The following is a 25454-nucleotide window of genomic DNA, read 5'->3' on the forward strand; positions in this document are numbered from 1 at the left end:
TTTAGAATTTTAAAGTTTTATTTAATTAATATTGCATATAGGAATTTATAGTCTGTTATATTTGACCTGTGCTTCTCTCTGCTTTATCTTAAATGTGTGCTCTCACTGAGCGTGTGTGTGTGTGTGTGCGTACTTGTCTGTGTACGTGTGTGTGCATACGCATCCGTGTGTGTGTGTGTGTGTGTGTCTATGTCTATGTGTGTTAGTACATGTGCATATTGTGTGTGTGGAGTGTTTTGTATGTGGGTATGTCTGTCTTCTGTGTTTTCAACTTTTTCTTGTTTTTGCAGGTACAACTTTAATTGTTTTGCTTATAGTCTATATGTCTTATGTACAGCTGCATGGTAACAATGAAAATTGTAAAAGCGCTATATAAATAAAGTTGAGAACTAATCAGTCAGGTGTTGACGGAAGAGATGTGTTTTCAGACAGTTCTTAAAGATGGCTACAGAATCTGCTGACCTTGTAGCAGCGGGCAGATCAGTCCATAAATGTGTAACCGATCCCGAGAAGGTACGTGAGAGAGATTTTTTTACCTTTTTGGGATGGCACCACAAGACGTCGTTCGTTTGCAGAGCATAGGGATCTGGCGGGTATATAAGTCTGCATTAGCGAGTGAGTCTTGAATTTGATTCGAGCGACTATAAGGAGCCAATGTATCTTAGTGAAGAGAGGAGCAACGTTGGTTCATTAAAGACCACACTTGCCGCCGCATTCTGGATCATCTGTTGAGGATTGGTTGTGCAAGCTGGAAGTCCAGCCAGTAGCACATTGCAGTAGTCCAGTCTGGTCAGAACAAGAGCCTGGACTAGGACTTGTGTAGCATGCTCGGATAGAAAAGGTATAATTTTCCTAATATTGTAGAGGATTAATGTACAGAGCTGATCGTAGATCACCACTCCCAGGTTTCTGGCCGTTCTGGAAGATGTAATGGTTGATGAGCCCAGTTGAATGGATTACAAGCAGTTCTGTTTTAGCAAGGTTCAGCTGCAGGTGATGGTTGTTCATCCAGAGCAAGATGTCGGCTTGGCATGCTGAAATGCGTGCAGTGACCGCCAGATCGTCAGGCTGAAATGACAGGTGGAGTTGTGTATCATCCGCATATCAGTGATAGGAAAATCCATGTTTCCGAATGACAGAGCCTAGGGATGTCAAGTATATAGAAAATAGCAACGGACCAAGCACTGAGCCCTGAGGCACCCCTGTGTCGAGATTTTGGGACTCAGAGACCTCACCTCTCCAGGATACTCTAAATGACCTGTCTGAGAGGTAAGACCTGAACCATTGTAGCACCACTCCAGAGACACCCACAGCCTTGAGGGTCGACAGGAGTATGTGGTGGTTAACAGTGTCAAAGGCAGCAGACAGTTCCAGTAGGATAAGTACAGATGAGTTAGAGGTGGCTCTTGCCAGTCTTAGGGCTTCAATGACTGAGAGCAGCACAGTCTCAGTGTAATGACCACTCTTGAAACCAGCCTGGTTCCTGTCCAGGAGGTTGTTCTGGGTGAGAAAGGATGAGAGCTGGTTACATACCACCCATTCAAGAGTTTTAGCAATGAAGGGGAGGAGTGATACCGGTCTGTAGTTCTCTAACAGTGCAGGATTAACTCTCTATTAATAACTCTGTCATACATACAGTAGTTTTAAAAATTGTAGGCATAAATATGTATGTATTGTAGGGTATGGTCGGATCAAAGTTTACCATCTGTGATCGTAAAACACAGTAACCTCTCAGCAGGACTATGACCAGGCACCAACAAGTCTGGCCAAATGTCCTATTCTCAACACCTTCCATCTAAACCAGGACAGATTCGGATACTCTCCCCTAGACTTCAAAGGAGGTTCTTGGGGGACGACAGGACTGTTCACCAAAGTGAGAAAAGCCATGTGGCCCCCAGGGACTGAGAGCCTCAAATTTTTCCAAAAGTATGTCTCTTTCTCTTTTCTTAGCCACAAAAGACTGGTTTAAAATGTATACACATGAATCTCCACATTGTATGCTTGTCTTGTTGTGGTTTTTCCTCTTTTGCTCCGAAGAAACGACTCTTGAGTCAAGGTTTTGAAACCAAAAGTAGTTAGACTTTATTCTCACAAAGTTGAAACAAAGCCGAGTTGGATTGCAATGCAACTGCCCAACCCTGGTTGGGGGCAGACCTTTATAGTGTCCTTACACACACACACACACACCTAAGTTATTGGGGGTTACCCTGATACCTTTAACAGATGTCTGATCTCAGCATTCCTAGCTGGTGAGGGGGGGTTACTAACAAAGACTCTGGTATTTACGACTAGAGATGAGCTAACAAAGACCAGATCTTATGTAGAGATAGATTTATAATAGTAATGTAAAGTGTACATGATTCCTTTATATTTTGGTCAATAAAATCTTCAACATTTCCCCCTTTGAGACGGTCACGTCTCATTTGACTGATTTCATTCAGAGAATTGCTTCATAACTCGGTTTTCTTGATTAACCATCTAATGACTAAATAGTCACAATTTCTCATTACCAATAACCATTTATGTAACATTTCTCTGAAGTGTATCAGAACCAAACCTCTTTCTCTACCATTGACAAAGAGAAAGTAAAAGATCCTGATAACAACAAAAGATTATAGTTAAGAATAAACTTGTTCAAAGCATGTGCGTGCAATTGGTTTTGCGCTTGTCTGTGGTTATCACAGTTATGTAGAATATACAGTATCTAACAATGAAATAAAAGAAGAGTAAAAACAAAATAAAATAGGTGTAAATATAAACACACAAAAAATAAAAAATAAAATGAGAGTAAATATTAAAAATAAGAGTTAGAATGAATACTAAGTAATATGAAGATAATAAAATATGCATTAAACTAAAATATGCATAATTGAAAACAAATAAAATATGCATTGTAAACAAAATATGCATTATATGAAAACAAAACAAAACATACATAATGCGAAGATTATTTTACTAATTCATGGGTTTTGTGTTCATTCCAAATATTCATTGGAGGTATTTGTAATTTCATCTGCCCTTTGCAACTTCAATACTGTTTTGTAAAGCATATCTTGATGACATTCTTGGTGAGTTAGATTTCTTTTCTCGTCATCATAATATCTTAACATTTCCATTTGTTTAACAGTGGCTTTGATAATTAGTGATTTTAATAAAGGTAATGCACAGCAAAATAATAATCCTCCCATGCCAATTGTCACTCCCAAAAGTATTCCTAATTTGGCTAACCATACTCTCCATGATCCTAACTTTAAATTAAACCAATCCCATAATTTTTCCTCGTTTCCAGCATTAGTTGCCAATTCTATTTGTAATTCTTTGAGTTTGGTCATAGCTTTTGTAAATGTTCCTTCTGGTGCTGTATTGTTAGGGATATATGTGCAACATTGGTTTCCAAATAAGACGCACACACCTCCTTTGTCCGCTAACATCCAATTAAGAGCTAGTCTATTTTGCCATGTCATTTTACTGGTTGCATCTAATTGTTCTCCTAAAGAAATTAAAGCTTCGTTGGTATAGTTAATGAATCTTTGTTGATTGTAGTATATATAATTTATCCATTCTGTATTTTTATTTTGTGAAATCCAAATGAAAATAGATTCAAAACCTGATTTAACTTCATCTCGTAGTTTGAACTGATCTGGTATACCTCTGGGCTGACCTATGGAGTCTATATATACTTTAGGATCTGGTATATAACTTCTCCTACTTCTGTGCTTAGTTTTGTTATGTTTTCCATTGAGGATTCTGAATCCCATTCTATTATTTTGTTTTCTTGTATTAATCTTACTCTAGTACATTTTCCTCTCCATCCGGGGGGTAAGGAAGACAATAGCTTTCTTTTTCCACAAATCCAAAAATAGTCAGCTATTGCTTTAGTTTGATCCTCATCCAGATCCGCTACGGGTAATGATATAGTTTGATTTTCACAAGTTTCAGCTGGACTTATTTTTTTCTCCTTTTCTCATTCCTGATGGGGGTGGGAAATCCATAGAATCATCAACATTTCGAAATGGCTTTGTATCTAGATTCCAAATGACACTGCATTTTCCTTTAAATTGTCCCACATCCCTAACCCCTGTGGATTTGAAAAACATTCATATTCTTTGCTATAGTCTATGGTATACCAGGGTGGAATTTCTACTTGGTCATGTTGTCTTTTCGTACCTTCAGTTATTTCAACGCTTTTACATTTAGCTCTCAGTAGTGGTATATTCTTAAAGAGCAACATGTGTCCGGGATTACTTAGGAAGGCCAAACATTCAGCTGGACAATAATATCTTACATCTTTCCTCAAATGGCAAAAGTCTCTGTTGAATTTAGCGCAATTTTCATAATTGAATGGATTTGGAACTATTATTAATAGGTTTACATGTGATTTAGTTCAAAATAGTCTTTCTTTTTTAGCTCTGTTGTTGTATACGTTGCCATTCATACTATGGGTTACTTTGTGTTGTTTCCCACAAAATGTTCACTTCAGTATTTTGTTCATACGAAATGCTATCTTCCACAATATTAATTAAGGGAGGTGGAGTGATGGTGTGGCTGAGAGTCTGTGTTATGGGCGGCGGTGGTGTTGACTGTAGCTTGAACTTGCAGCAAGTACAATATATGATGATCAAGCATGTTCTCCTTGTTTTGTTCGGTTCCTTGTGCCACACTTAGCACCTCATTGCTTTGCCTTTTGATATTCTTACCCATCTATTCCAAGTTGGTTTTCTCCTGTTCTTGTTTTTTCTTTGGGAACTTTTGTGCCCTGGTTAAATGATGCCAGGTGTTGCTTCTTTTTACTTGGATTGCCGTTGGAGTAGCTGTCACTACTTTGAAGCTTCCTCTCTCCTGGATTCGTTACACTTCCTGTTGGTACTCCCTTAAGTACATGTGATCCCCTGGGACAATTGGACATGTGGTCTCAGTCTCCTCACACGTCTCCTCACAAGTCTCCGTTCTCTTTTCCTGCACAAACAAAGCTTTATAGATTGCAGTTAGTTTTCTCATATATGATCTCAATTCCAGTTGTAATTGTTCTAATGGGAGTCCTTTGTATGGGCCTCTGCTGCATCGCACCGGCATAGGTCGACCTGTAAGCATTTCATGTGGTGTTAAATGCGTGTTTCTGTTAGTTTGCATGCAATAGCTCATTAGTGCAAGAGGTAAAGAGTTTAGTATTTTCACATATCTTATTGAGCTTGGCCTTGATGATACCATTGGTTGCCTTAATTACAGGGAAAATTGAGTGTTACAATAATTGTTTATTTCAGTTAGTACTCCTGTTTTTACAAGCCCTTTAATAGTGTATAATTCGCACTGCATTCTTTCATCTCTGCAATATCTCCAGACTTTTTCTTTCCTTGCCTAACACAATCATGCCCTCGTCACTTCCCCTTATGACTACTGTTACCTCATTGGTATCAAAATTAATCTCTTCATCACCTCCAATCCATTCAAAACTCAGCAGCTCGGATTATCATCTGAATCAATTTAACAGATCATATCACACTCTTACCCACACAGCTCCATAGCTTTCTGTTCTTCACCAGATCAACTACAAATTCTTTAGTCAACCTTCAAAGCCCTTTATTATTTAACTCCCTTTCACCTTTCCCACCTACACCTCTCCACTTATACTTTGTTCCTTCACGGCTGGACTTTTTCTATACTATAATTCAAATCCAGCACCATGGGGCCAGAGCCCTCAGCTGCTCTGCCCCACGTCCCTGGCATTCTCTCCCTCTACACATTCATCAACTGGATTCTCTCTTTCAATTCGAATGACAATTAAATACATATCTGTTTAGGTTGACATACCCTACATAATACAATTTTGAATGTCAAATTTTATTTTTGAAAATAAGTTTTAATTATAAAGTTTTTATTTGTTTTACTTCTTGTTTTTTCCTATTATTTCATTGCATTATTGATAAATTGTTAGACTTGCATTAATAGTTCAGTATTGATATTTCCCTGTCAATCATGTGTTGATATAAATTATATTTGCTTCTTTTGGTTTTTCATTACTTCCTGGAGAGTTCCTAACAATAAAGTTGCACACAAAATGTTGATGTAGTTCTTGTCAGCAGAATGAAAAATTTATATCCTCTTGGATTCCTTAGCCTTCGACTTCGCCTTAGCCTTGCCACAGTCCTAGTCATAGCCTTAGTGATAGCTCCTCTAGTCATTTGGTCTTCACAAACGTGCTTCTCTTGACTCTGTTATTCCTTAGCTTTTCCAGTTTGTTCTCGCCTCTCTCCCATCACGTCCCAGGTCTGCTCTCTGTCTACGCAGTGTCCGTTAGTGTCCCGGCCGGCGGCCTCGCTCCACACCCGACCTGGCAACAGTCGCATCAGGGGCGTCATCTTCGTCATGAGCTACCACTTCTCTCTCCTCCTGAGAGTTGGTTCGAGGTAATCCCTCGAACCCCAACTACTGACCCCTTACCCCGGCGGGGGATGCTCGACGCTCTTCAGAGGCCTCTCCCGTTCCGGTGGTGTTTCTTTCTGCTTCCCGCGGCTGTGCCTTCCTTGGTTGTTTGGATTATTGACTGTTGCCTTTTTCTAATAAAGCTTTTTCCCGCATTTGGGTCTCTCTCAGCTTTGTCGACCATGACAGCTGGATTAACAGTGTTGCATCGTTTAATAGTAACATCTGGATCTGTAAGTAACGATGCATATGCTAGGGTACGTGCTGGAGTCAAAACAAATTTTCCTTGCTCAATTAACTCTGCAGTTTTATGATGTGTGTATATGATAACTGGGTACCCCATAGTAACCTTCGATGCTTTTTCATATGCCTGATTTACGGCTGCAAGACCTTGTTGGTAACATGGTGGATATCCTTTCACTACATTGTCTAGTTTAGAACTATAGTAGGCTATTGGCTGTTTCGTCCTACCACTACAGATTTCTTGCATTAATATAGCTGATGTGAATCCATCAGCTCTATTAGAAACATACAGGTGAAATGGTTTTCTATAATCATGTGTACTCAAGACAGGGGCCTTTTGTAGCTCTTTCTTAATAGACTCAAAAGCTATCGTTGCGTCAGTATGCCAGTTTAATGATGCATTTAAGTTTTGCAGTCCTGCTTGCTTCATAAGATCTCTCAATGGAGCTGTTTTTATAGAATATTCCTCTATCCAATCACTACTGTAGCCAGTCATTCCTAAAAATGTCATCATCTGGCGTACTGTTTGTGGCAATGGTGCTTTACTTATGCCTTCTAAGTGGCTTGGCGCAATTGCCTTAGTGCCATATGCGATTAATCGTCCTAGGTATTCAACCTGTGGCAAACAATATTGCAGTTTGGTTTTAGATACTTTGTGACCTCCTTGGGGTAATTTTGTTAGCACTTTAATTAAATCTCTATGACACTGTTCCAGTGATGTTTAACACACCATTACATCATCCATATATTGTATCATTGTGCTGTCTAGCATAAGGTCTTCTAAATCAGCTTTGAGAACCTGATTAAATATATGGGGCGAATTCTTGAAACCCATCGGTAGACGTTTATAAGAATATTGTTTACCTGCATAGGTAAATGCAAACAGGTGTCTACTTTCCTCTGCCACTGGAATGCAAAAAAAAGCAGAACAAAGATCAATTACCGTAAAATATTCGGCATTAGAAGGGACATTTGTTAGCAGCGTGTGTGGGTTAGGAACATCAGCTGGACAATCCTGTACTATTTCATTAATTGCTCTCAAATCATGTACAAGACGCCATTTAGTTTTGTTTGCTTTAAGGACAGGATAAATGGGAGTGTAGCAATAACTGTTTGTTTCTACTAACACTCCGGATTTAACTAGTCCTTCAATTGTATACTTTATACCTAATTCAGCCTCTTTGCTTAAAGGATATTGCAGTTTCCTGGGCAAGCGTGCATTTGGTTGAAGTTGCACTTGTACAGGGCAGGCTGATTTTACTAACCCTACATCCGTCTCATGCTGAGACCATAGCTCAGCTGGCACTTGTTGTTCAACTTCTTTTAAAAGTTCAGTAGAATTACTCTCTACGTCTGGTACTGACATCATTTGTACTTGTTGTTTTTGGTTAATAGCTACTTCCTGAGGAATACCTAGCAAAGAAGTACCACACAAAATTTGTAGGTAATTTTTGTTAGCAGAATGATACATCAATGGATTTATTGTAGGCTCCCATTTACATTGTGCAGCTTTTTTCATCATTGGTACTAGATCTTCAGCTTCCCAATTTTTCCCTACATATAAATATATTTGTGGAATAGTATCTTCTACATTGAACCATTTCTTTATGAAATCATTTTCTGTTATTTTTAGGGCTGCTCCATGTTTACTTATTATAATATATTGTGAGATCATTTCAATTTTTTGTTCTTTAGTTGCCTGCCTGCCTGCCATTCCTTTTCTGTGTTTGCATTCCTCGTGGGGTCATAGTTCATTGTGCAGTGAAATCCTGACTTGGGTGTCTGTGCTTCAGGGATCTGTGCTTCAATGAATCTACCCCATTTATTAATCGTCTGTCTCACATCATCCTCTATTTGTCCTATCCAGTAAACATTTGCTTTTGGTTCAGATATCATCATTTGAGTTCCCTGCATATCGACATACAATCCCTCTGCAGAACACAAAATGTTTAAACCTAATTTACACAGTGCATCTCTTCCTAACAGATTAATAGGAGTCTGATCTGATATCAGGACTGGCATGGTTACACTTTTATTTTTCATTTGTAGGGAAATTGGAGCAGTCAGTGGAATTAGCTGTATTTTTCCAAAGAATCCTACTGTCTTTACAAATTTTCCAGACATGGGGAGGTGTGATGCATAATTTGATTTTACACATGTATAAACTGCTCCTGTGTCTATCATCATTGGTATAGTTTTCCCTTCCATTTCAATTTGTAATATTGGTTCTTGATTTGCATTAGTTGTTAATTGGTAGCTGACTCTCCCCTTTAGGATTCTCTGGGCATCTCTAGTCTTGATTTGTGCCCACCCAGGAGTTCACAGGACCCCTGTTAGGTGCTTGGCCGCCTATCCCCCTTCCACCCCCGAGGGGCCATGGGTTTATTGTACATTTGCGTCTATTATGTCCCATTTGGCCACACCCCCAGCACATTCCTGGAGGAAAGTTGCCTCTTCCTCTCTGTCCATTTGGTGGTGGTCTTCTCTGCCACTCCCCCAGAGGTGCCTGCTGGTGAGTAAGAACATTGATGGTGGGGGCAGGGGTCTTTTGTGTGTTTGGTGAGTTTCCTGCAGAGTGAAGTGTTTGGACAGCTGGTTGGGTAGCATTCAAAGTAGGCATGTGCCCGGTTAACCGCGGTTACCACTAAATCCTGCTGAAACCGAGTTGGCTGCGATAATGCAAAATATCAATTATTTTATTGATGCGTCGCTTGTCCATGAAGCATGGCTCTGGGATCAGTAGGAAATGCTGCTCGATCTAAAAGTAGTGCGAGTTTAAGTCACTTATAACGTGCATTTAAAAAAGCAACACCTGTCAAACATGATCATTATAAATATACTTTATTATCATAAAAATACCTGAGGAGGCTTGAGGATCAGTGATAAAAACATGTCCTTACGCATTTCCTAGAACTACTTGTGTTATGGTCTTCTTCTGCAGTGCGTATTTGGAGTTTCTGCACGAGAGCGCCCTCTGGCTTTCGGATGCAGCAGCATTTTACCGTACTGCACTCACAAATTGTGCATAAATCACATGATATATATTTTCGGTTAACCGGGCATATGTCTAATTCAAAGGAGCCATTACAGTCATTTGGTTAGATTCCTGTTGCTTTACAATTGCCTGAGTCTTTTTCTTATTTCTGGCTGTTAGTTCTTCAATCTGCATTTTAGTTAACTTCCTTTGTAGTTCTTTTTCTTGATTCTGGAGCTTTTGTTCATTTTTTCTGTACATTTACATAGAGTGCGAAATATGGTTGCAGAACTCTTTGTGCGTTTTTGAAGTCAAACCGACTACATCCTGTAATTTGGTTTTTACAGCTTGTGGCATGGCTTCTACTATAGCATTTCTGAACAATGTAGCCATTAGAGGGTCTACTTCTGGATTCCCTTCAGTCTCTTGTTTCCATCGTTTCAAATGTCTCTGAACATATGTAAGTGGGTTTTCAACATCTCCCAACTGATCGTCTGTCAATGCTTTAGGGTCGACTCTGGTTGGATATTCAGCACGTAATGCTTGCCACACAGCAGGGCGGTACATATGAAAAACAATCCCGTCCATGTAACGCGAGTCCACAGCACGATCTAACCCAGATGCTTGTAGGATTTCTCCCATCTTTGCTCCTCCTATGATTTTAGCCAGGAGTGCTTTGATGTCCCCCACAGCTAGAAGTTTGCCCATAGACTTATCTTCAAATAGCCTAATAAACTTGCTAGCACTCTCGTTGATGTCAGGGAGGCGTGCATTATTCCTTTATATTTTGGTCAATAAAATCTTTAACAGTAGATGACGACTCTCACCATCAGAAAGAACATAAAATCACTTTCTCTCAGCTTTTTTCAGCCATAAAAGCTAAAGAAAATCTGAAGGTGAAAGCAAAGAGTCAAGAGCCCAAGTAAAGCAAACACTGATCAGCATAATGGTGACTAAACAACAACCGTCAACATCTAAACTTGTGTTCATTGTCAATAAGATCTTTTGTAAACGCACAAGAGAAATAAAGTGAAGGTGGTGTTGTAATAAGTGAAGGTGGTGATAGTGTTTGTAGAGTTTAATGGCTATTTCTTACAGAAAACACTGGTTGCCAGAACACTTCTGTTAGAACTATAGAATTTCTCTGTTAATTTTACAGTCAGTTTGTTCAGATCACGTCACTTCAGTTCACAGTGTACAGACTTTATTTCTGTTGATGGTATTGTGCATAATTCTGATCGTTTTGTGTCATTTTGTGCATATGTGCACTTTTGGGCTCTGTTGTACATCCCACTTATAAGAAGTATTCATAGGAATGATATTACCATAGATGTGTTAATAATCAGACCAATAACTATTATACAAGTGAATATATGAAGATGATTTAATGAGTTTGAACATATAAGTATATTTTTAATCATTTTAACCAAGTATAGACCAGATTTCAGCAATATAAAATTCAGTGATGTCTTTGGATCTGTTTAAGGCCTGAAATTTTTCCTCAATTCTAAATTTCACACATCACTTTTCAAGCAATCATACCAGTCCCTTTATTCATTTAGGGCTCATATTATCAAACATCCTTATCTCTTTATTTTTAGAGATTTATGCATTCATTCTGTGTCTCTTTATTCATAGGATTTATGTGTTTATACTTTATCTTTGTCCCTTTATACAGGGATTATATGTATATACAGTATGTATTCATTTATTTACATGATTTATTTATTCCTTTTACGTGTACTATCAATTATATTCCAAAGTTTATGGCCACAGTCACACTTCAGTCATGCTCACACAGATCTCATCAAACACAATTTAAACACACACTATCAAGTTTGCACTCTGTCTTTATAAATTCGTCTTTGAATAAATAAAAGGCAACCCTTGAACAATCACACTTTCAAGTTTGCACTCTGTCTTTATAAATTCGTTTTTGAATAAATAAAAGGCAACCCTTGAACAATCACACTATCAAGTTTGCACTCTGTCTTTATAAATTCGTCTTTGAATAAATAAAAGGCAACCCTTGAACAATCACTGGCCTATAGGACATATTAGCGCTTTTATTTTAATACTATTATGATCTAATATAAATTCTACACTTACTTAAGTATTAAAATCTGAATTCACTGTTCTCCTCAAGACCAACTCAACAGAAAACACAGATCAATACATGCATTTTTACTCCTTTGGAATCAAAACCCCTTTGAATCTTTCATTTTAGATTTTTTCTATTAAATTTAGTTCGATGAATTTAGAAGAACTTAAAGTGTCTCACCACGAGCAGTCTCTGGCAAACAACACAACCTAACTATTATAAGCAAAAACTGCTCACCTTGGCCAAATTGTTGTGTTGCTCGTCCAGATGCCGCCTGCCATGGTCCACCATACTGCTCTTTCTGAGTGTCCCATCTGGGTCGCCAAAATGTTGTGGTTTTTCCTCTTATGATTCTGAAGAAACGACTCTTGAGTCAAGGTTTTGAAACCAAAAGTAGTTAGACTTTATTCTCACAAAGTTGAAAACAAAGCCGAGTTGGATTGCAATGCAACTGCCCAACCCTGGTTGGGGGCAGACCTTTATAGTGTCCTTACGCACACACACACACCTAAGTTATTGGGGGTTACCCTGATACCTTTAACAGATGTCTGATCTCAGCATTCCTAGCTGGTGAGGGGGGTTACTAACAAAGACTCTGGTATTTATGACTAGAGATGAGCTAACAAAGACCAGATCTTACGTAGAGATAGATTTATAATAGTAATGTAAAGTGTACATGATTCCTTTATATTTTGGTCAATAAAATCTTCAACATCCGCTGGGCTTTGTTGTTCCGTTCTTGCTCAAAGGAAAATTAGTGCTTCAGGACATGTGCAGAAATGGAAAAAGCTGGGTGGGAGCAGTGTAAAGCAGATCTTGTGAACTTGGAAAGGATCAGTTTATCCCGCTGCTATGTTCCTGCAAACTTTGGAAAGGTCATTAAAAGAGAACTACATCACTTCTCTGATGCCAGCAACAGGATATGGCCAGTGTTCTTATATAAGATTCACAAATGAAGAAGGAAACATCTGTTGTGCCCTGGTCATAGGTAAATCCAGAGTTGCTCCCATTAAAGTTCAGACTTTTCCCAGGCTCGAACTGACAGCTGCCGTCATCTCAGTTGCAATGCCTAAGGCCATCAAACGTAACGTGTAACTTAGTTGACATGCGCCGGACGGCTAGTTATGGACGCTGCGCGCCGACGCCCCCCAATTTTTCCCAGGTCGCCCGGCAGTGCCGAAACGAAGGGAAGAGCGCCCGCGATCGAACGGAAGCGTCATGGGACGGCGGCGACGCCCGGGGGACCCCAGAAAAATGCCCAAAGTGCATAATTTTTGAGTCACGGAACGAAGGGTTAGGCGCTCTCTTGGGCAGAACCACGAGGGGGCGACTCGACGTACGGTACCAGCCTAAGCCACGCTCGTCGATCAGGTTGCGATGGGGCCTACCGAAGAGCGCCTAAACATCCCCCTTGCAGCCTACGGGCCGGCTCCGGACCCCGACGTACACGAGAAGCCTACGCGTGCCCCTTGTAGCCTATTTTGGGTGGGGCTTCCCTCTGGCCACGCCTCCATCCACAGAACGCCTACGCATCCCCCTTGCAGCCTAAACTTGAGGGAGGCCTGCCCGACGCCCCCAAAGCCTGCCCGAAGACCCGGACGCCACCCGGCGTCCCGGGGTACCCCGTCTCGGAGCTGACTGCCTCATTTGAGCCCAGCGGCTGTGTGACACAAGCTTAAACAGCCCCAAAGCCCTTTTCTTTGACTTTCGAGTCGAACGTGCAAATAAAAGCGCGGTGTGCATCTAGACCATGTTTTCTCACATCTGCGATTCACTGGAAGGGCCCAAAATTAGGTAGACAGAGTAAGACCCCTGTCAGTGGTCTCGTTTGCTTTGGCAATGATTTATCCAGCTAAAAACCAACAGTAGAGTGTATAAGAGGAAAAGCCCTTCACTATGACATGCACTAAGGCTCACAGTTGTGCTCCAGAAGCTTAAAAATGGTGTGTCCATTAGCTACCTATGGGAGCCGTGCCAAAAGTGTTACATGTGGCATGTACATTCGTAACTTATTTAATGGGACCCTCATAGGTAAATAATGGACAAAGCCTATTAAGGGTCATTATAAGCCTAAGTAAGGAGTTATACAGCTTTAACCAACAGTAGAGTGTATGAGAGGCATAGCCCTTCACAATGACGTGCATTAAGGCTCATAGTTGTGCTCCAGAAGCTTAAAAATGGTGTGTCCATTAGCTACCTATGGGAGCCGTGCCAAAAGTGTTACGTGTGGCATGTACATTCGTAACTTATTTAATGGTACCCTCATAGGTAAATAATGGACAAAGCCTATTAAGGGTCATTATTTAACCTTGGCAATGAGTTATATGGCTTAAACCAACAGTAGAGTGTATGAGAGGCTTAGCCCTTCACAATGACGTGCATTAAGGCTCATAGATGTGCTCCAGAAGCTTAAAAATGGTGTATCCATTAGCTACCTATGGGAGCCGTTCCAAAAGTGTGTGTGACTCAATTTGGCAATTACCTGTTTATTACAGCTTTATAACATGGTTATTATGCTCAAAAATGGTATATACATGTGTAACTTATTTGATGTGGCTCACATAGGTGTGTAACGGACAATACATGTGTAACTTATTTAATGGGACCTTCATAGGTAAATAATGGACAAAGCCTATTAAGGGTCATTATAAGCCTAAGTAAGGAGTTATATAGCTTTAACCAACAGTAGAGTGTATGAGAGGCTTAGCCCTTCCCAATGACGTGCATTAAGGCTCATAGATGTGCTCCGGATGCTTAAAAATGGTGTGTACATTAGCTACCTATGAGGACCCGTCAAATAAGTTACGACTGGCACTTCCTGTGACTCGGCAAAACCACAGGAAGTACCAGTCATAACTTATATGACAGTAGCCTCGTAGGCTTACAGTGGACAATACTGTAAACGGTCAGTTTTTTAGACTGTAAACAACTTTCTTATGACAAACCTACAGATGTGTATCCTAGAAGCACCCCGCATTGGCATATTGCACACCTTAGGCTATTAAAATGCTTATTTTGCATACAAGCGCACTTTTCACAGAAATTAGTCTCTCCCCAGCATTTTCAGCAAAAAACTGCTTTATTCCCCTACAAAAATCTTGGGGCTTCGAATGCTAGTTCGACGCACCCTCACGCATCACATATCCGAAGCCCGTACCCCTCGCTGTACGGCAAGTTCTCAAAAAAAATCACAAAAAATATTCCCAAAAAATAAACGGCCCACAACCTCCCCAAACAGGGTCGATAGAGTACATAACGAGGTCGTACCGACTTCAAACTCTGGGAACCGAATGAGGGGGCCGTTCCGGGCTATAGATTTTGAATCGGGGTCATTCGAAGTCCCCGGGGCCGTTCCGGGCTCATCGTACGATAGCCACCTATGAAAATAATGGGATAGGTTGCATGTGTCAGAGGCTCCCGTACGGCCCGCAGAGGCCACAGGAGCCCGAAACCTAACAGAAAGTTGCGTCACATGGCTCTCGACGACATACCGATAGGGCTAGGTCGGGCTATGAAATTTAATATTTTTTATTATTTTTCATACCTCTCGCTCCCTCGCATTGATCTCTATGGGCCATGTGACTGTAAAAGGTCAATTTTTAAGACTGTAAACAGCTTTTGTATGACAAACCTACAGCTATGTATCCTAGAAGCACCCCATATTGGTATATTGCACACTTCAGGCTATTAAAATGCTTATTTTGCTTACAAATGCACTTTTCACAGAAATACATCTCTGAACAGCATTTTCAGCAAAATTCTGTTTTATTCTTATAAAGAAACCTCGGGGCTTCGAATGCTGGTTCTTCACACCCTCATGCACCACATATCCGAAGCCCGTACCCCTCGGTGTGCGGCAAGTGATCGAAAAAAATCACAAAAAATATTCCAGAAAAATAAACGGCCCACAACGTCCCCAAAACGTGCTGTATAGTACATAACGAGGCCGTACCGACTTCAAACTTTGGGAACCGAATGAGGGGGCGGCGAGCAGCTACAGAATTTGAATCGGGGTCATTCGGAGTCCCCGGGGCCGTTCGGGGGTCTCTGTACGATAGGCACCTATGAAAATAATGGGATAGGTTGCATGTGTTAGAGGCTCCCGTACGGCCCGCAGAGGCCACAGGAGCACGAAACCTAACAGAAAGTTGCGTCACATGGCTCTCGACGACATACCGATAGGGCTAGATCGGGCTATGAAATTTAATATTTTTTATTATTTTTCATACATCTCTCTCCCTCGCATTGATCTCTATGGGGACTTGTGCCTGCGAAGGCCTCGTGAGGCAGTTGCTTTCCAAGTGAAAATCTGTCTCCGGAAGCGTCTACGGACGCGGAACTCGATATCCCGGCTTGGGAGACCCCCATGGTATACCGTACCGAGTATTAAGACCCTACGACCTTTTGACCCCTGTATTCTAGAGCGTACATTCGCAACCTATATGTAGGCAGCTGGTGTCTTTTTGGGCAAAGTGAGAGGTCAACGAGGTCCGAGGGGCGCGGAACACCAGAACATGACCCAGGGCCCCGTGACGAGACATATACGTGAATTGCGGGTCGATCAGACCATTCTGTACCCCAACCCTAATTGTCCATCAAGAGCTTATGAAAACGAATGGGATAAGTTAAGAGTGTAGGCGGCTCCCGTTCAGACCCCGGGTGCTCGAGGGGCCCCAAACTTTAGATTCTAGTAGTCTGTAGGCCCTTGATTAACATACCGTGAGGGTGGCTGTCTAGAACCGTGGGAAAAGATTCATAGTGCGGTTTGAAAAAGTCTCTCATGCAGGCTTCTTCGTTTTGTGGCCTGAAAGACCCTCTTGAATGAGCAAACTGAACAAAATTAGGCTTCAATCTTTTTTCAAGAATGAGATACTTCGAGGTGACCGAGAACCACGGTACTCGATTCCCCGGCTTGGGATACCCCCACGGTATACCGTGGTGAGTATTAAGACCCTGTGACCTTTTGACCCCTGTATTCCAGAGCGTACATTCGCAACCTATATGTAGGCTGCTGGTGTCTTTTTGGGCAAAGTGAGAGGTCAACGAGGTCCGAGGGGCGCGGAACTCCAGAACACGACCCAGGGCCCCGTGACGAGGCATATACGTGAATTGCAGGTCGATCAGACCTTTCTGTCCCATTTGTCCATCATGAGCTGATGAAAAGGAATGGGATAGGTTAAGAGTGTCGGCAGCAGCCGTTGGGCCGCAGTGGGATCGAGGGGCCCCAAACTTTATATTCTGGTAGTCTGTTGGCCCCTGTTTCACATACCGAGAGAGTGGCTTACTGGAACCTAGGGAACATTTTCTACTTCTTTTTCTTGTGTGAAAAGTGTTTTGTACATTGGTAGCCTACCGACCGACTGTCAAATAAGTTACGACTGGGACTTCCTGTGACTCAGCAAAACCACCGGAAGTCCCAGTCGTAACGTATTTGACAGTAGCCGTTTAGGCTAACGGTGGACAATGCTGTAAACGGTCAATTTTTCATACTGTAAACCCATTTTCTTGTGACAAACCTACAGATATGTATCCTAGAAGCACCCCATATTGGTATATTGCACACTTCAGGCTGTCAAAATGCTCATGTGTTATACAAATGCACTTTGGGCTTGGTCGGGAAGTGAAATTAAATATTTTTCTTATTTTACATACATCTCCCTGCCTCTAGTGGTTCTTTATGGGCCCGCAAACCCCCTGGCTCGGGTATCCAACGTCTTTCTGACAGAAACCTCCCCTAAGCACGAACGAGCAAGGTCATGAAGGACGCCCGGCCTCTAGGGGGCACCACGGCCGTGAGGGAGAGAAAAAAGAAAGAAGGGCGGCGAGCGAGACATTTTGGCATCTTTTGGATTTCGCGCCACGAATAGGCAGCAAGGGGCAGCAAACTACCCACTATAGGCGCACTGCGGAGGCAAGGGTGGCGAGCGAGACGTTTTGGCATCTTTTGGATGTCGCGCCACGAATAGGCAGCAAGGGACAGCAACCTACCAACTCTAGGCGTGCTGCGGACGTGAGGAAGACTATGGCAGAGTTAGGCGGTCAGGGGGACGCGAAAGGCTCCTCGTGGATGCGGTGATGAAGATTAGGTGGTCAGGGGATGAATAGGCATTTTGTGGAGCGAGGGTCCACGCCCACAGCACTTTGACACCCCTTGTGGTGTCCGTACGATGCCTCTCCGGGAAAACGGCCCCTAAACTACGATAAGGGAAAAAAGTCCCAATCATAATAAGAGTGAGCGAGAATTTGGCGTCCAATTCAGGTATACGAGCCCTTCGTCTGCCTAGTCGACCGATGGCAATCTATATGAATGGACAATTGTCCACGATTTATCTAACTTCCCTTGCATAATTGTAAGCAGAAACCACACCAAAGTATTTCTAACTACATTGCTGAGCTTAGATGGTTGCCAGTGCATTGTGCGTTCGGAGATCAGTTAACTGCCATGCTGCGTGACAGGATTGTGTGTGGGGTTTTGGATGAGGGGCTACAGCTCCGCTTATTGGCTTAACCTACGCTTACGTTTAAAGAGGCGGAGGAAAAGGCTCTGGCTGCTGAAGCAGCCCTGTTAAATACTCGCCTCCTTTTTCAACAACAAAACAAATCGCTACCGGCTGATGATGTTCATTATGCAGCTCACGCATCAGTTCATAAGAAAGCGGCACAACTGAAACTGCAAAGTGTGACAAACCATGCTTTAGATGTGGTGGCCAGCATACTCCACAAGCTTGTAAGTTCACCACTGCAGTATGCCATTAATGTAAATAAAATTGGACAAATAGCTCGGGTGTGTTTAACAAGAACCAAGCACAATACTGGACAATGTACAGGAAATACAAAAGCGGGACAGAGTACAAACATTGTAACGCATGAAGAGCAAAATGAATACTCTGTTTACAACACTACAGGAACATTAAAAAGAGGGGGACAGAAGTCATATTTGGCCACTGTTGTCCTAAATGGAAAAGCACACACGATGGAAGTGGATTCCAGAGCAGCATGCTCCCTGATTAGAGAGCACCCTTATCACTCGTTGTGCCTGATCATCTTCCGGAAATGCACCAAGACAAGCGAATACTAAAACAGTGGTCACAAGCAACGTTGGAAGTGAAAGGAAAGTGTTTGTGGAAGTAAGGTACAAGGGCACACAAAAGACGCTTCCTTTGTTTGTCATCCAAGGGCAGGGCATTAGTCTGCTGGGACGAGACTGGTTTGAACCACTAGGGATATCAGTGGAAGGAATACATGGCATACAGTTGCAGTCTGTGGAGGACATCTTCACTGAATATCCAGAGGTTTTTCAGGACATTGGTGCCTGCCGAGCAGCCCCAATCTCTATTGATATTGATTCCACAGCGACCCCACGTTTCTTTAAGGCACGGCCAGTTCCTTTTGCTTTACGGCCACAGCTAGATGAGGAGCTGGATAAGTTAGTGGCACAAGGGAATTTCGAACCTGTGCGACATGCAAGATGGGCCACACCCATAGTAACAGTAGCAAAAAAGAAAAGGGGTCTTAGAATTTGCGGTTACTATCGCTCCACTGTGAATACAGCTGTTAAGCCGTATTGTTAAGCCATTGTGTACCCCTTACCCACAGCATCTGAACTTTTCTCAAAACTAGCTGGGTGAGTATTCTTCACTAAACTTGATTTGAAACAAGCTTACCAGCAACTTCCAGTGGATGACAAAGCAGCAGACTTGCTAACTATTAACACCCATCGTGGCCTTTTCCAACCTCGGCGATTGCAGTTTGGAGTGTCAACAGCTGTTTCAATTTTTCAGAGATTTATGGACACTCTGTTCGCTGGAATTCCAGGAGTCTAGCCATACCTGGATGATATCCTAATTTCAGGTAAATCCATGGAAGACCACAATGCGCAGCTAAAGGCTGTTTTGAAGCATCTTGCAGAAGCTGGTCTGAGGCTGCAAAAAGAGAAAAGCATTTTTGCAGCTACTCAAGTTGAGTTTTTGGGGTTTCGAGTGGATAAGGATGGAGTTAAGCCAACTCGTGAAAAAGTGGAGGCTACAAAACAAAACAGAGCTCCAGGCCTTCTTGGGGCTACTGAACTTTTATAACTGTTTCCTTCCCCACAAAGCTAAAGTCATGGAACCCCTGCATCGCTTGCTGGACCACTCTGCCACGTGACAGTGGGGAGCCAAACACGAAACAGCTTTTGCTCAGGTAAAGCAGCTGCTGCAAACAGATAAGGTGCTGGTGCATTATGACAAAAAAAAACCTGGCAGTGGTCTGTGATGCCTCACCATATGGTCTTGGTGCTTTATTATTCCACATGGAATGTGATGGCCAGGAAAGATCCATCTGTTTTGCTGTCAGGAAGTTTCATCAGTATCTTGCAGGTCGTAATTTTTTTTATTTTTACTGACCACAAACCCTTGCTGGGCCTTTTACACCACTCCAAGCCAATGCCTGCCATTCTGTCACCACGGATGTTACGATGGAGTGTGATCCTTGGAGCTTATGACTATGAGCTGTGTTACAGACCTGGGAAAAACATTGGAAATGCTGATGCCCTGAGCCGTCTGCCTTTGCCCGGGCCTGACTCTGTTACATCCCCACCCTTGGATGTTTTGCTACTGGAAATGGTGCCAGACGCCCCTATGCATGCTGATTGAATTGCTAGTCTCACATTCAAGGACCCTGTTTTGTCACGGGTGTCACGCTGGGACCTGCATGGATGGCCAGCTGATATGAGAGACAGCCGTTTCAAACCCTTTTTGATGCGCCGCCATGAGCTCTCTGCCCACAAAAACTGTTTGCTATGGGGAAGCCGTGTTGTGGTTCCTGACTTGACGAGGGCGGAAGTACTTGCCATGTTATGTGATGCTCACCCTGGCATTGTGCACATGAAGGGACCCGCAAGGAGTTATGTGTGGTGGCCAGGTATGGACAAGGATATAGAGGAGACTGTCAGAGAATGTGATACCTGTCAGAAGTTACGTCATGCACCACCCAGGGCAAATGTGCACCCTTGGGAATGGACAACGAAAAGATGGTCGAGGCTACACATTGACTTCGCAGGCACTTTTCAGGGTAAAATATTTCTCATAGTGTCATGATTCTGCCTCATCTTGTCATGTCTTTCTCGAGCTTGTGGCAGAATCACGGCAGGATCCCTTGTTTTATGTGGAGAGAGACGTTTTGGCCCTGTGGGCCTTCCATGTCCTCTCTCTCCGGTGTCGCGTCTTCTGGCCCCGCCCCTTTGTTTCTCCATTTGGTTCCTATTAGTGTTGAGTCTTGTCACCTGCCCTTCTCTGTCCCCGTGCAATCTCCCCTTGTTAATGTTTCCCTATTTAAGTTCTCAGTTCCCTTTGTCCCTCTTGGTTGCATTGTTGCTGGTCTGTGTTTTGTGCTGTCCTTACCTGTGTGCTTGTTGCTATTGTATCCTGAGTGTCTCCTTGCTGTGTGTGCTGCCCTGCCTGGCCCTTGCCTACCCTAAATCTTGTTGGTAAGACGCTGTGTCGCTCTTTATGGTTAGTTTACTTTTTGCCCCCTCGTGGGAAGTGTTTTGTTTTGCATTTTTGTTTTGTTACTGTGTCCCGAGTTCGTGTTTTGTTATAGTTTTCCCCATTGAGGGTGTTTTGTTTTGTTTGTTAATAAAACTCCGTTAACCCCTTCACCGCCTGTCTGCAATTGGGTTCTTCCCCTAACCATACCTGACACGTAGTAGTTGATTCGCATAGCAAATGGCTCGAAGTATCTCTGATGAGCTATATGTCATCGTCTGCTGTTATTAACGCACTGAGACTTATTTTTGCAACACACAGCTTGCCTGATGTCATAGTATCAGATAATGGGGCTGCTTTCACCTCTGCAGAGTTCCAGGAGTTTGCTGAATGGAATGGCATTCGACACGCCACCACAGCGCCGTATCATCCAAGTTCAAACGGACAAGCTGAGCGCATGGTGCAGACAGCGAAGGAGTTTCTCTTCCACATCACCAAAGGTGCTTGGCAAACTCGACTTGTTCGCTTCCCTAGGCAAAATATTTTTTTGAGGCCCCTCACAGCAACCCCATCCCCCCATACCTTTTAGAATAAATAAAGTATTTTATTACACTTTAAAAATGTAAATATTTTAAGGCCTGAGAAGTGCCTTTTTTCAGAGTGCGCAGATCCAGGATGGGGCGCAGCCCCCCGCCTTTCTTGGGGACCTAGAACCCCGAAGACATCTCAGCTGGAGGGACGGGCTCGATCGCACCATTCACCAGAAGAGTGGCGACCTTGGCCCGACGCATGGGAGCATTCTCGCCTCGAACCGAGCTAATCAGAATTCCCTGAAACCTGGACAAGCGTCTGGCGAACTGGATCACTTAGCCAAGACGGATCATCCTCACTAGCCAACGTGACAGTCTGGGGAGCTGTAACCACGCCCCCAGATACCACAACAGAGGGACTAGGGAAGCGATCTGCATCACCGTCCTTGTGGGGGACAGAACTGGCAGTGGCTGGCAGAACAGCCGTCTCGCCGGGGGCTGCTGGTAGACTTCGCTGCACGACGCACCGTCGTGTGGAGAGTGCTGAAGGCTGCAGGATCGGCATGATGCAACGTTGACTTGAGGCTACGCTCTGCTAGAAAGAGATCGGCATGACGCAATGTTGAGTTGAGGCTGCGCTCTGCTGGAAAGAGATTGGCATGATGCAACGTCAAGGCGGTGCTCTGCTGGAAAAAAAATGTCTTCCTAGGCAGCTGCCGATGGGGAGTCGATGCTCTCCTCCGCAATCCTCTCTGTCCACAAGGGGCCGCTTGAGGAGGGGCAGCCAGAGCCATGGCGACACTGGCCGGGACCTCGACGACCTGAAGGCGGTCGGGTCACGGCGGGGCAAGATATGCTTGATGGCCGCTGTCTGCCTCTTCATCGTCGTGAACTGTTGAAAGAAATCCTCGACGGTGTCGCCAAACAGCCCACCATGCGCGATGGGCGCATCGAGAAAGCGTACCTTCTCGGTGTCACTCATCTGCTCAAGGTTTAGCCATATGTGTCTTTCCTGGACCACTAGACTGGACATAGTACGACACAACGTGCGTGCCATCACCTTGGTCGCCCGGAGTGCGAAGTCAGTGGCGGTGCGCAGTTCCTGCATTACAGCTGGGTCATGTCTTCCCTCGTCCAGCTGCTTCAACGCCTTGGCTTGGTTGACATGCAGTATAGGCATGGCATGAATAGCGGAGGCAGCTTGACCCACAGCAGTGTAAGCCTTCGAAACGAGTGTCGTTTCTTACACACCTTGCAAAGGAGCCTTGGTCGACCCCTCCAGGTGGCGGTCATCTGTGGGCACAGGTGTACTGCGACAGCACGCTCGACCTGGGGTACATCGCATATCCCTTAGCTGCCCCGGTGTTGAGGGAAGTCAGGGTGACGGAGCTCGTTTGACGCGCCGAGAAGTGGGCTTCCAGGTCTTGGTGAGCTCCTCATGCACCTTTGGGAAAAAAGGTACCGGGGCGGAACGCGGTTTGTTACCTCTGCAGGTATCGTGCCCATCAGGTTCGAGGACGAGGCTGCCGTATCCAAGATTACAGCAGCGAAACATGCCTGGCGACACATGCACGCTTTAGGAAATTTCAGCTCTTTTAAGGAAATTTGCTCTAATAGATGCCCAGGGGAAGTCACACAAAAGACGACGAGTCCGCAGCTCTCCATCGTAGAAACTCCAGTAGAGAGATCAGTCAGAGAGATAATAGTACTAAGCATTTAATGACTCGCAGGTTCCGAAGAACAAAAGGTGAATGAATGGGCATGCCATCTTCCTTTTATACCCATATGCACGGGGCAGAGACTGGAACCCCATTCCATTTGCTAAGTTCATTGGCCTTTTAAAAGTACAATCAGAGATGATAGGTTCTCAAGTTCAAACCCCATTTTGTCTCGACACAACGTCGAGAGACCAACATAAGGGGAACTTGGTTGTAGCCTTGCGCTGTATGAGAACTGGCGTCTTCATGTGCGTGCACTTCGTATGAGAAATCGATAAAACGTTTAAATGGGCAAGCATTTTAAATCATAGTTTATTCACTGTTGAATCTCTGTTTACTGTCTGCCAGTGTAGTCACCGATTTTCATTGCTGAGAGCGCTCTCAAGAGGTGTCGCTTTTTAAACTGGCATTGTGTACGTTAGTCTGTGTTGGTTTTGTGATCAGACTGGGAGACAGTGTCTGTCATGTCTGCCGATCATAATGCTTATGTGTAATAATGATTTGTATTTGTATTGCGTATTATTTTGGTATAACTCTCTTGCTGTGCTGTTCGGCTTGTTACGTTTCAAGGCTGGAGTAGCACTGTAAATGTATCATGTGGTAAGTGTGATGGTTACCACTTCCTGTTTGCTGAGAGCACGTGGTATGAGTCGGAGCTCTTTCAAACTTATTTTTAATATATCGTTTATTGTTGTTATATCTTAAGACTTGTGTTTTAAATTGTTATTCACCGAGGGTAAAACTTATCCTTAAGTATATCCCATACCAAAAATCTTCTTAAATGCACTGATAATTTATTTTTATCGGATCATTCGCAATTAGCCTCAGGCTTTTAGCATCACCGGCCTGCTTACTGCTTAACACACTGTTCCCTTTCTGTCGGTCTCTCGACGTTGTGTCGAACTGACAGAGTGGGGTTTGTCTTGAGAACCCGGGCGGGGGGTTGCGCCCTATCTTGGGTCTGTGTGTTCTGAACAGGCACCTACTCAGTAGCTGCCTTTCAGGTTGATTACACAGAAGCGCATCCTGACATCCGTCAGGTGTCAGGACTGTTTCATGGCAATCGACCTGAAGGACGCGTACTTCATGTCTCGTTCCTCCCTCAACATCGGCCGTTCCGACAGCTCGTGTTCGAGGGACGGGCATATCAGTACAGGGTCCTCCCCTTCGGTCTGTCCCTGTCTCCACGAGTCTTTACGAAGGTCGTGGAAGCTGGTGTGCGGGTACTAAACTATCTCGATGACTGGCTCAGTTTGGCGCACTCTCGAGATCTGTTGTGTACACACAGGGACCTGGTGCTCCAGCACCTAGATCGGTGGGGCTAAAGGTCAATGGAGAAGAGCAAGCTCTCCCCGGTGCAGAGCGTCCTCTTTCTCGGTAGGGAACTCGACTCTGTCCTCATGAGCAGCCCTGCTCACCCCCCGCGGGGGGCGCGAGACCCGCGACGAGGAAGCCCGCACCCACGCGGCCTCCCAGAGGCTGCCTGAAGCCAGAAACTGCCTGAAGCTTTCGGACAGTCAGCGGTCCCCCTGAAGAAATTTCAGAGGCTCCTGGGATACATGGCATCCTCGGCGGGGGTGGTCCCCCTCGGGTCGATGCACATACGACCGCTCCAACACTGGCTACAGAGTCAAGTTCCTTGGAGAGCGTGGCACACCGGCAGCAGGCGTATGGTAACACGCTTTCGGCCAACACACCCTAACCCCCTGGTCTCCATGACCTTCTTGGGGTTGGGGTGCCATGTGCAAACGGGCAAGCAGTGTCGGGGCGGTGGACGGGCCCCCGCCTGCGTTGGCATTTCAACTACCTAGAGTTGTTGGTTTTGCTACTTGCATTGAGGAGGCTACTACCTCTCGTGCAGGGCAGGCACATGCTGGTCCGGTCGGACAGCACAGCTGCTGTGGCGTATATCATTGGATTCGCTCACGGCAGCTAAACATGACTCGCCCGGCGCCTCCTCCTCTGGAGTCAGCAGATGATCAGTTCCCTGCGAGCCACACACAT

This window comes from Triplophysa rosa, linkage group LG4 (genome assembly GCF_024868665.1).
Source record: "Triplophysa rosa linkage group LG4, Trosa_1v2, whole genome shotgun sequence".
Taxonomy (NCBI): Eukaryota; Metazoa; Chordata; class Actinopteri; order Cypriniformes; family Nemacheilidae; genus Triplophysa; species Triplophysa rosa.